We start from the raw sequence: 12,445 nt of genomic DNA, 5'->3' as shown, positions 1-12,445 counted from the left end.
GCTTAAACTCTGGTGTCATTCAAAGGGGATCCAATGTCTGTCTGCCTGGGATGACATGCTGGGCAAGCCACGCTGCTTCGCAAGGGACGGCTTGCACCTGTCACGCCTGGGATTCCGCATATTGGCAAAGGCTCTTGCCACCCCATAGTGCCTTTTTAGGCAAGGCTCAAATTCTAAACCTACCACCCTAGAACACAAAAAGGAAAAACTAAGGGTAATGCTGCTCAATGCCAGAAGTCTAAATCTCAAAATGCACGCACTCGAGGCCCTTCTCAGTATGGAGAACATCGATGTCTGTGCAGTGACAGAAACCTGGTTCAAGGCTCCTGAGAGCACCCCAGCACTATCAGGTTTTACCTCTTATCATGCGTTCCGCCCCAAAATCTGGACAATACCAAGAAAGGAGGGGGTATCCATATTCATCAAAGACACCCACACCTCAAGACTGGTGGCAACGCACGATGCATCGGACACCATCCAGGTGCAATTAACCATAGGCAAGACTGCTCTGCAAATTGTAGCATGTTACAGGCCACCCTCACAAACTCAGGAACCTCACATGGCCTTCCTGAAAACACTAGAGGATAAATGTATCACCAAACACCATCATACTAGGTGACTTCAATTACCCTAATATAGACTGGGAACACTACTCAAGCCCAAACACCCTAGCCCAAAAGTTCCTGGAATTCATAAACTCAAATGCCATGGAACAACTAGTCACCATCCCCACAAGAGGAGAAAACATACTTGATCTCATCATCACGAACATGGGAGCACAATGTTCAACACCGAAGTATACCCCTCACTGGTGAGATCAGATCACAAACTAATCTCGCTGGAGGTCCTCATCCCACCCCACCTGAAATAAAAAGACCACAGTAAAGAACTTCTCGAAGCCGACTTCACACTTCTAAAGACTAGTGTGGTCTCCTTTAAGGCCCCGAGCCGACGGAAAACAGTACTCAAGCCGCTGAATCACTTACAAATGCCTTCTACCAGCACCTGCAGGACTGCATGGATAAGGCAATCCCAAGCAAAACAAAGACTCTTTGTACCAAAGGCAAGCGTCCACTCTGGTGGACCCCAGCCATAAACAAACTCTACAACAAAAGGAGGAAGCTACTACAAGATAGAGCAAAATCCTTAAAAGGTAAGACACCCTTGATCACTATAAGTAAAAACTAAGAGCTCTCATAAAATCATCCAAAGCAAATTTTGAGAGAAAAATAGCTAAAGACTCAAAAGACAATCATAAGGCCTTCTTTAGCTATGTTAGAAACCTGGGAGGAAACTCCCAGATATGCTCAGAACTAGTTCAAAATGATGTGAAGATTACTGATCCTACAGACATTGCCAACATACTGGCTGACAGGTTCAGTGCAAACTTCTCCCAAAAGGAGAGATATCTATACCAAGCGATTGCAGCCCCCAAACATCTCCAACGCCCAAGTGAGAACTGCTCTCTCCAAAGCAAAAAACACAGCATCCATGGGACCTGATGGTGTCCCCGGCTGTGTGCTCCACGAACTCAACGAGGAATTAAACCCACAGCTAGGACAGCTGTTTAATCATAGTCTTACCTCTGGATACGCACCCAGGAGTGGCGCACTGCAACTGTGGTCCCACTTCACAAAGGCGGTGCCTCCACCGACCCTGGAAATTACCGGCCCATTAGCTTGACAAGCCTTATCTGCAAAGCCATGGAGAGGATCATAATGGACCTCATAAATAAAGACATAGGAATTTGCAGACTTTGGATCCATCCCAGTTTGGCTTTGTCAAAGGCAGATCATGCCTTCTAAACTTGGTTGACTTTTTCGAAAGTCACCAAAGCCATTGATGAGGGAAAGGCAGTCCATACAGCCTACCTCGATCTGGCGAAGGCCTTTGATACAATACCCCACTCGGGTATCATTGAAAAACTCATCAGCTTAAATGTTAACCCATACATCACAAGATGGGTTGCAAACTGGCTGAGTGACAGAACCCACAGGGTCAGAGTTGCTGGCGCCATGTCAGACTCAAAGCCTGTCACAAGTGGTGTACCACAGGGCTCAGTCCTGGGCCCACTCTTGTTTGGCATCTACTTTTCCGAAGTACAAGCAAACACAGGAGGGTTATGGCTGACAAAGTTTGCAGATGACTGCAAACTGGGCCATAGTAGAAAACACATCTGACACAGATATCCTTCAGAAGGGTCTCACAGAAACGGATAACTGGTGCCAGAGCCATGGCCTAAAGTTAAATGCCAAAAATGCATAGTCATACCCTTCGGGAAAAACAAGGTTACCCCTAGCTACCAAATAGGTGGCAATCCACTGAGTACAGAAGAAGTTATCAGGGACCTGGGGACCCAGGTTGATAGTAGTCTGTCATTCGACACCCATGTAGCTAAAGTAGTTAGGAAGACCTTCTACATTGCTCACCTTATCATGAAGGGATTCTCATCTAGATCAAGGGAGGTCATAGTCTCCTATACTCATCACTCATCAGACCAATGATTGAGTACAATGCCCCATTCGAATGTATCTGACCCGACACTTGCAGCAGCTGGAGAGGCCACAAAAGTTCCTCACCAAAAGGATAAAGGGTCTCAAACATCTGTCCTATGCTGCCCGACTGAAAGAACTCCAGCTCTATTCAGTCGCCACCGCTTGCTCAGAGGTGACCTTTGCCTAACATACAAGGCCATGTCAAACCCAGATTTGATGAATATGCTTCACCTCAAAAATCTAGATCCGTCAGAGCCACAAGGGCGGGAGACTTAAACCTCGACACGGCTATTAATAGGACGTGCTGGAGGGATAGATTCATCACCCAAAGACTCCCTATGCTGTGGAATAAAATCCCGGTATATGTGAGGCAGAGCACCTCGCTGGCCTTGTTCAAGAGAAATCTTGACCAATGGATGGGAGATCGCAGATATACCCCAGGGATTACCTCAGTGTCACTACTCAACAGAGGCACAGCAAAATAATGGGTATAGTTCCCCATACTAAAGGGGTGGCGTAAGCCACAAAACTATGGGCTAGGCTTGTAAATGCCCTCGGGCAGATAGCCTAGTATGAACCTATGAACCTATGAAAGCACATGTAATTGCAAAACTATGTTGCTCCATTAAAAGATATTGCATGACATCTGATTGTTAACTTCTCTGCTCGATGAGCACTAATTGCAATGTAATTTGCCAAATTTTGATTTTATAACACGACTTGACCCTGTTCTTCACTTTCAAGATCTCTCTCTCACACACCCACACACACACACACACACACACACACAGACACACACAGACATACTGTGTCTCAGAGGTGTAGCAAGAGCTGGATATTTTCCACCATGGCATTTTTCAAGTTTTCTTTTTCTTAGCCAAGTGGAAATAAATGAAGTACTTCCCTTTCATCTCTTTCACAAGTGGATATTTAAGCCTGCATTTATCATCAGTAACTTAACTCCTGACAAAGGGCTTAAGCCAGCTCAAAAGCTCGAGTAATAGCAAAACCTTTACAGCTGGTACATTAAAAGGTATCACCACCATGCTTGTGTCCCGGTGTCTTTGTGACATCTTAGCCTGTTGAATTCTGAAACTGAAATGTCTGCCATTAGTTAGTGAGTTCAGCCCTCTGTGGTTTGCCCGCAAAAATCGGGACAGTCAATAAACGTCTGGGCATTTGAGAGGTATGTGTTACATGATAAATGCAGATCTTTCCAAACCTATTGATGCCGCTATATGACTACTTGTGTGCAAAGCAACCACAAGAGGGCAGCAACAGGATACCTAACTGGAGTTCTACAACCTCAAACAAAAAAAAAAGCTAAAAAATTTTAATGTAATATCACTTCTGTTAGTTAAAAGGCAAATGGCAGCACAGCACTTAACACTTTTTGATACAGAACAAGTGTGTAACAAATTCGGAACTCCTGATAGCTACACTTGCCAAATGTACATCACAAATACTAATGATAAAACTTGTTTGGGATTTCACGATCCATGCACCTTCATTTTAAAACTATAATTAAATAAGACGTTAAAAAAACTAATAATATCATTCTGTATATATTGTACTTACTACATACTAAGTAACAGATTCAATATTGAGCCAAATATGCTACATCTGCAGACTGGCAGATGGTGAAGAGGATTAAAGCTGTGAGCTGTTAAGGAGCTACTTGGTGTAGTACAGTGTTTGATTCCCATGGTCTACTGTGTGACTTTGAGCAAGTCACTTAGCCAGACAATGCCTTAAAGCCATTTCAAACTTGGGCTAGACTCATTAATGGTCTCCTGGACCACATAGGTTCATAGGTAGGTACTAGGCTATTGGCCCTAGGGCCTATTTAAGCCTAGCCAAAAAGGTTCCCTGGCTTTCGCCAACCAAGAAAATTATATTCCTGTGCCCCTGTCGAGCAGAGCCACAAAAGTGATCCCCGGGGTCAATTTCCTATTTCCCATCCAATCATCAAGATTTTTCTTGAAGAGTGCTAATGAGGAGCTCTGTTTGACATGTCTGTTCCAGAGTATGGGAAGTCTCTGGAACATGAATCTATCCCTACAGCATGTTGTTTATTGTAGTGACAAGGTTTAGATCCCTACAGCGTGTAGTTTGGAGGGATTGGGATTTCTTTAAGTGGAGCATGTCCAACAGCTCTGGGTTTGACATAGCTTTGTATGTTAGACAGAGATCATCTCTGAGTAGGCAATATGCAACGGAGTCAAGCTGGTGTTTTTTGAGACGGTCTGGTAGGGTATCCGTTTGAGGCCAGTAATCCTCTTTGTGAGGTATTTCTGTGGCCTCTCCAGTTGTTGTAGATGTCTTGTGAGGTACATACCAAAAGGGGCACTGTACTTTATAATGGGACTAATAAGTGATGAGTAGAGGGGAACAATGACCTCTTTTTTTCTGGATGAGAAACCTTTTGTGATGCGGTGTGCCACGTAGAAGGATTTCCTGACCACTGTGACTATGTGATTATCAAAGGTGAGACTATTGTCCACCTGTGTCCCAAGGTCTCTTATCACACTTTCGGTGTTAAGTAGACTACCACCTATGTGGTAGTTCATGGGTACAGAGTTTTTACCAAAGGGGATGACAATGCACTTTTTGGCATTGAGCTTCAGGCCATGGCTTTGACACCAGGCATCTGTCTCAGTGAGGCCCTTTTGTAGGAAGCCCACATCGTTAGGAGTTTCGATTATGGCTCCCAGTTTGCAGTCATCTGCAAACTTCGTTAGCCAAAGACCTTCTGTGTTGGCCTGTATTTCAGAGAAGTAGATACCAAACAGGAGAGGACCCAGGACTGAACCCTGTGGTACTCCACGTGTCACTAGTCTGAAGTTGGATTTGGAGTCTGCTACTTTCACAGTGTGGGTTTTGTCCATGAGCCAGTTTGGCAACCCATCTTGTGACATAGGGATTTATACCTAGTTTAGTGAGTTTATCTATAATTCCAGAGTGGGAGATGGTATCAAAAGCCTTGGCGAGATCTAGATAGGCTGTGTGAACCACCTTACCCTCATCTATGGCTTTGGTGACTGCTTCAAAGAAGTCTATCAGGTTTAGGAGACATGATCTGCCTTTTATAAACCCGAACTGGGTGGGGTCCAGAGTTTGGAGATTACCAATGTCTTGGTTTATGAGTTCCATGATGATAGGTTCCATGGCCTTGCAGACTAGGATCATCAGGCTAATGGGGCGGTAGTTCCTGGGGTCTATCGTGGCTCCCCCTTTGTGGAGTGGGATAACATTCGCGGTGCGCCATTCAGTGGGCAAAAAGCCTGAGGTGAGGCTATGACTGAACATGGTACTTGGGTGGGGTGCCATTTCGTTCTGTAGTTTGTGTAGAACGCAGCCTGGGATATTGTGAGATCCCATGGATGCTGTGTTCTTGGCTTTGGAGAGTGTTTTTTTTACCTGTGAAGCCGTGATTACAGGAACTTTGCATTCTTCCGGTATAGACATGGGCCCTCTAGGAGGTGAGAGGGGGGTAAAGTTAGCACTGAACCTATCTGCCAGGATGCTGGCAATATCAGTTGGTTCTGTATATTTAGTGCCATTGTGCTGCAACTCAGAGCAGATCTGAGTGTTATCATTGAGATTCTTAACATAGCTATAGAATGCTTTGTGGTTGCCTTTAGAGTCAGTGGCAATTTTGCCTAATAACTACCTAACATCATATAAGCACAATTTGTAGTTCAGAAATCTTTATGACGCCATATAATCCTTCATCTTCTTTTAACATAGGTTCATAGGTAGGTACTAGGCTATCTGGCCAAAGGCATTTATAAGCCTAGCCAGAATGTGTTGGCTTTCGCTGCTCCCTTAGATTAGTTCCCTGTACCTCTGTCCAGCACAGCCACTGAAGTGATCCTTGGAGTAAACTTTCTGTTTCCCATCCACTCGTCAGGGTTTCTTTTGAAGTGTGTTAGTGAGAAGCTCTGCCTAATGTAGATTGGAATCTTGTTCCAAAGCATGGGAAGTCTCTGGGACAGGAATCTATCCCTCCAGCACGTCCTATTTATTGTTGTGGTGAGGTTTAGATCCCTAGAGCATGTGGCTCGAGGGGATAAGGTTTTCTTTAGATGGAGCATGTCCATCAGTTCTGGGTTGGGCATGGCCTTGTATGTCAGGCAGAGATCACCTCTGAGTAGGCGGTATGCAACCAAGTACAGCTGGAGTTTCTTCAGTTGAGCTGCATAGGGCATCTGCTTGAGGCCAGTGATCTTGGTGAGGTACTTCTGTGGTCTTTCCAGCTGTTGCAGGTGTCTTATAATGTACATCCCAAATAGGACATTGTACTCTATGATGGGTCTGATGAGTGATGAGTAGAGGGGCACAATGACCTCTTTTGTTCTGGATGCGAACCCTTTTGTGATTAGTTGGGCCACGTAGAAGGATTTTATAACCACTTTGGCAATGTGATTATCAAAGGTGAGATTACTGTCTACTTGGGTCCCCAGATTCCTTATTATGTCTTCCATATTTAGGGGACTACCACCTATGCGGTAGTTTGTGGGTACTTTGTTTTTTCCAAAGGGGATGACTATGCACTTTTTAGCATTTAGCTTGAGGCCATGATTTTGACAACAGGTATCCATCTCAGTGAGACCCTTTTGGAGGATGTCTGTGTCAGCAGGAAAGTCAATTATAGCCCTTAGTTTGCAGTTGTCTGCGAAGTTGGTCAGCCATAGTCCCCCTGTGCTTGCCTGTACCTCTGAGAAGTATATGCCGAACAGCAGGGGTACTAAGACTGACCCTGGGGAACGCCACTTGTAACCGGTTTAGAGTCGGACCTAGCTCCCGCAACTTTCACCATGTGGGTTCTGTCCGTGAGCCAGTTGGCAACCCATCTTGTGACATACGGGGTTTATGTTCAGGCTGGTGAGCTTGTCTATAATACCAGAATGGGGAATGGTGTTGAAGGCCTTTGTGAGGTCTAAGCTAGGCTGTGTGTGCCACCTTTCCCTTGTCTATAGCCTTGGTAACTGTCTCAAAGAAGTCAACCAGGTTTAGGAGGCATGATCTGCCCTTAACAAAGCCGAACTGGGTAGGGTCCAGTGTTTGGAGGTTCCCAATGTCTTTGTTAATGAGTTCCATGATGAACTCCATAGCCTTGCAGACCAAGCTAGTCAGGCTTATAGGGTGATAGTTCCCAGGGTCTGTGTTGGCTCCACCTTTGTGGAGCAGAATAACCGTTGCTGTGTGCCACTCTATGGGTACATAGCCCGTGGAGAGGCTGAGTTTGAACAGTGTGTTTAGGTGAGGGTTTAGTTCGTCTTCGAGCTCGTGTAGGACGCAGCCTGGGACACCGTCCAGTCCCATTGATGCTGTGTTTTTGGCTTTGGAGAGGGCTGTTTTAACCTGAGTGTCTGTGATTTCAGGGACTTTACATTCTTCTGGTATGGTTATGGGCCCTTTTGGGGGTGAGAGGGGGGTGAAGTTTGCGCTGAACCTGTCTGTCAGGATGTTGGTGATATTGGTCGGTTCAGTGTATTTTGTGCCATTCTGCACTAAGTCTGAGCAGATCTGAGCATTGCCACTTAGATTCTTGACATAGCTAAAGAATACCTTGTGGTTATCTTTGGAGTCCTTGGCAATTTTTCTTTTGAAGCTCGCCTTGGATGATTTTATGAGGGATCGTAGTTTCTTGTTGATACTGATCAGGGATGTCTTCCCTTCTTGGGGTTTTACTCTTTTCTGCACTAGTTTCCTCCTTCTATTGTATAGTTTGTTTATGGCAGGAGTCCACCAGACTGGCTTCCTTTTCTTGGAGGAGTGAGTCTTGGTTTTGCTTGGGATAGCACGATCTATGCATTCTTGTAGGTGCCCGTAGAATGCATTTGTAAAGGATTCTGCAGCTAGAACAGTGTTATCCTTTAGCATGGGGGCTTTGAAACTTTCCACCTCGGTCTTAAGTAACGTGAAGTTTGCTTTTGAAAAGTTTTTCACGGTGGTTTCCTTGTCTGGGGGTGGGGGCAGAATGTGGATATACAAAGTGATTTGTTTATGGTCAGATCTAACCAGCAAGGGGTTGGCCTCCGGTGTGGAACACCGGTCGCCCATGTTGGTGATGACCAGGTCCAATATATTGTCACCTCTTGTGGGAGTGTTGACCAGTTGAACCAGGGTGTTTGAGTTTATAAATTCTAGGAAATGTTGGGCAAGGGAGTCAGTACTGGAGTAGTTCTCCCATTTAATGTTTGGGTAATTGAAATCACTCAATATTAGGGTGTTTGGTAGGACCTTTATGTTTCCCAGTGTTTCCAGAAATGCAGAATGGGAGTCCTGGAACATGGTGGGTGATCTGTAGCAAGCTACAATTTGAATTGCAGTTTTGTCCATTGTTAGTTTCACGTGGATGATCTCTGAAACATTGTGCTGTGCCACCAACCTGGAGGTGTGGGTATCCTTAATGAATATGGATACGCCCCCACCTTTTGTATTTCGGTTCAGGTTCTGTGGCCGAAATGTATGGTATGAGTTGTTGCCTGGTAGTGCTGGGGTGCTCTCTGGAGCCTTACACGAGGTTTCTGTTACTGCACATATAAAGACTTTTTCCATACTGAGGAGTGCCTCAAGTGCATGCATTTTGAGGTTTAGACTTCTGGCACTGAGTAGCATTACCCTCAGTTTTTTGTTACTTGTGCTATTTACGGTGGTGTGTTTGTCTTTTGAGCCTTGCCTAAAAAAGGCACTATGGGGGTGGCAAGAGCCTTGGCCAGTATTCAAAAGCCTAAGGGTGACAGGTGAAAGCCATCTCTAGCGAAGCAGCATGGCTTGTCGAGCATGTCATCCCAGGCGGACAGACACTGGATCCCCTTTGAATGACACCAGAAACTTAGCCAATTGTTGAAATCGAGAATTTTTTCTTTATACCGTGGTATCATTCTTGGTGAGGGCAGGATGCTACTCAGGGTCAGGGTCATACTGGCCTGGGCTATGTGATCAGAGAGCTCTTCCATGTCTCTTTTCATGTAGTCCAGGGAGGTATGGCTCAGTTAATTACTGTAATAGCATCCAAACAGACATACTTTGTAATTCATCTTTGCAAAATCTTAACCAGAATCCAGTCCACTGTCTAAGATACATAGTTAACAAACCATTTTCTCACTTCTGTGCGTTACGAAACGCATGGTTTTGTCTATTTATAAGCTCAATTTCCCAAGAAAGTCCTCTCATTACTGCACCAAGGGTAAGTTGACTCGTCTGGATGCACCATGTATAATCATTCAGAGTTTGAATGCTAGGTTGATATATAAATAATTTCTATAAGCATCTTAAACTTTTTAACCGGGGTAACTGCTAATTAATGGAGTGTTAGAGAACAACAGTAAAGTCATAGCTGAGCTTTATTAACATATTTGACAAACTGTTTCTAAAATAAGCAAGAATGTGTAAACCCATGTAGCAGAAAAAACATCATGCAGGCATACAAACCATCCAGCTCAAGGTGATTTTAATGTGGAGCTACCATTTAGCTACATTAGCTTAACATCAGCACTTTATAATGCAGGAACAGAAGCCCATTTATTTATGACTGCTGGGTAAAATGTTTATTTAGAACTAAATTAAAGTAACTATATTGATATAATTTGCCATTTTCCTGTATAGCTATAGCTTATGGCATTCAAAAAGCATGTCAGCAATCATCTATAATCAACAAATCCCTTTTCGACACCACATTTCTTTTTCCGATTCTACAGAGCATTACTTCTCATTACTTCACATTTGTATGAACATACACTTAGCACTGTCAATGTGCATGTGATTAGAAGACAGCTGAACATCTCGTGCATTTGTGACTCCAGGTGCCCAGCACACCTGCAGTTTCTGATAGCACACTGTCACAACTGAACAGCTTCTCTGTCAGGATGGATGCACGTAAGAATCAGTTAAAGTGCCTCTGCTGGGTCTTGAACTATGGTCTCGTCCATCTATGTGGGGATTTTATACCAGTATTTCAATGAATGGCATGGTGGCACAGAGGATAGCATTGTTGCCTTACAGCAAGAAGTCCTCTGGTTTGAGTGATAGCTGGGGTAACTGTGCCTTTTGTGCGGAGTCTGCATGTCCTCCCTGTCTTCACATGGGCTTCTTCCGGGTGCTCCGGTGCCCTCCCACATTCCAAAGACATGCAGTAGGTGAACTGAACATTCTAAATTGGCCATGAGTATATGGTGTGGAAGAACTACCTTGACATGGCTAGCAACTCGGTGATCTAAACCTTGGCTCTAGATAATTGTCATTGTTGAAGTTGCACCCTAACCCCATGTGCAAAAATTGGAAAAAGGGGTTGTGGATGGATGAATTTCCAAAAATACAATAATGTTTCCCAAGCTTACTGGCCAGACAGATATAGGTACTGCCCACCCCTCTTTCCACAGGATAGTCCTGGTTTGGGCAATTATGTCCTGCAAAAACACAAGGAATGGCAACTGCCCCAGTCCTGCACAAAAATAACATTATTAACTTGTCTGTAAATATTGCAGAACTATGATAGCAGATCTGAAAAGCATTAGCAGGATGTAAAGCAGACAAAACAAATTCTACAACAGTGACTTTTTTGAAAACAAGAAATTTCCTACTTGGGGCACCTGCAAAAGTGGCAACCCTATCACTGAAATCATTACAGTCATCAATGATATTGATTTGGTATCTGCAGAAAATGTGCAAATACAAGCTAAACAATAAACAGCCTTACCTAGTACTTGAACCTATTTCCTTCCAATCATTTTAGTCTCTAACGATGCAATGAGAAACATTAATGTACTTGGGTAATACATAGCTCTCATCTGTCTCAGTGCAGGAGTTAGTAATATGAATTGTAGGAACTCACAACATAAGCAGGCCTGCAATGACTACTGTCAGTCAATTCTGTCTGAAAGTGAATTCATTCATTTATTTATTGCATTTATTAACAATCAAAACTAAGCATATAATGTAAATAGTCTACACTAGTCCCAAAATAGTGCTGCTGCTGTTGCATATTACTGTTAAATAATCCTCTTAACTCTTCAAAAACTCATAAAAAGAATCTTTCACTGTGTCCATCATAATCAGGATCACTTACCAGGTAGAAGTTGGCATAATGTTTAAGGTGTTCACCTTACAGACACAAGGTGCAGGGTTTGATTTTCACATAGGGTAATTGTCTAGGCTTCAAATGACCCACAAGGGCAGTTAGCCTGTTACTAATCTATGAATTGTATTGCTTTCTCCACTCAGACAACTGTATTCGCTAGTACAATGTAATTTTTGTAGCATCCTCAAAACAGCTAAAGCAGACATCTTTAGACACAATCATCAAAAGAAACTAAACAATAAAAATGTCACTAGAAAGTTAGAAAAATGCCCTTTCAGAATACCTCCCTTTGATGTACATTCTAATTACCTGGCCACTTCCATTCTTCGTCAATTTCTCTTTCCTCAGCCCCCTGTGTAACACCCCATCCATTCTGCCATTTTCTTTCCCTTTGTCGTATGACCCACTGACTTCACTCCATTAGTTTTGTTTAGGGTTGTACCTCTTAAGACAGTTCACTCAATTTTGGTTGGACCAAAAACCAAACAATTTTGTTTTCCTTCTTCAAAATGGTATCCTAATTTATGGCTAAGCCTCTAACATTTGTTCTTAAACTGTCCATTACTTTTTTAAGCAAAATTCCTGTTAATTCACTGCAATTATAAAATCTTAATTTTTTGTTCCAAAGTAAAAATCTGGCATGAAAGCAATTTCAAAGATATGAAAACAAAGTAAAAAAAAAAAAAGAAAAGTACACTTGCAGTCAAAACTGCATATCACACTAGCTAGCTTCTAGTTTACAACCTTTTCAATATTGTTGATCAAATACTTTCTCTGGTAGTTAAAACCAATTTCAGTAAAATATTCATATACAGACATCAACATTTTTTAATGTAAATAGGAAATAGATATATCAGATTCC

This window comes from Protopterus annectens, chromosome 15.part0 (assembly GCF_019279795.1).
Source record: "Protopterus annectens isolate FY-2018-M chromosome 15.part0, PAN1.0, whole genome shotgun sequence".
NCBI lineage: Eukaryota > Metazoa > Chordata > Ceratodontiformes > Protopteridae > Protopterus > Protopterus annectens.
This window is presented reverse-complemented; position numbering follows the sequence as displayed.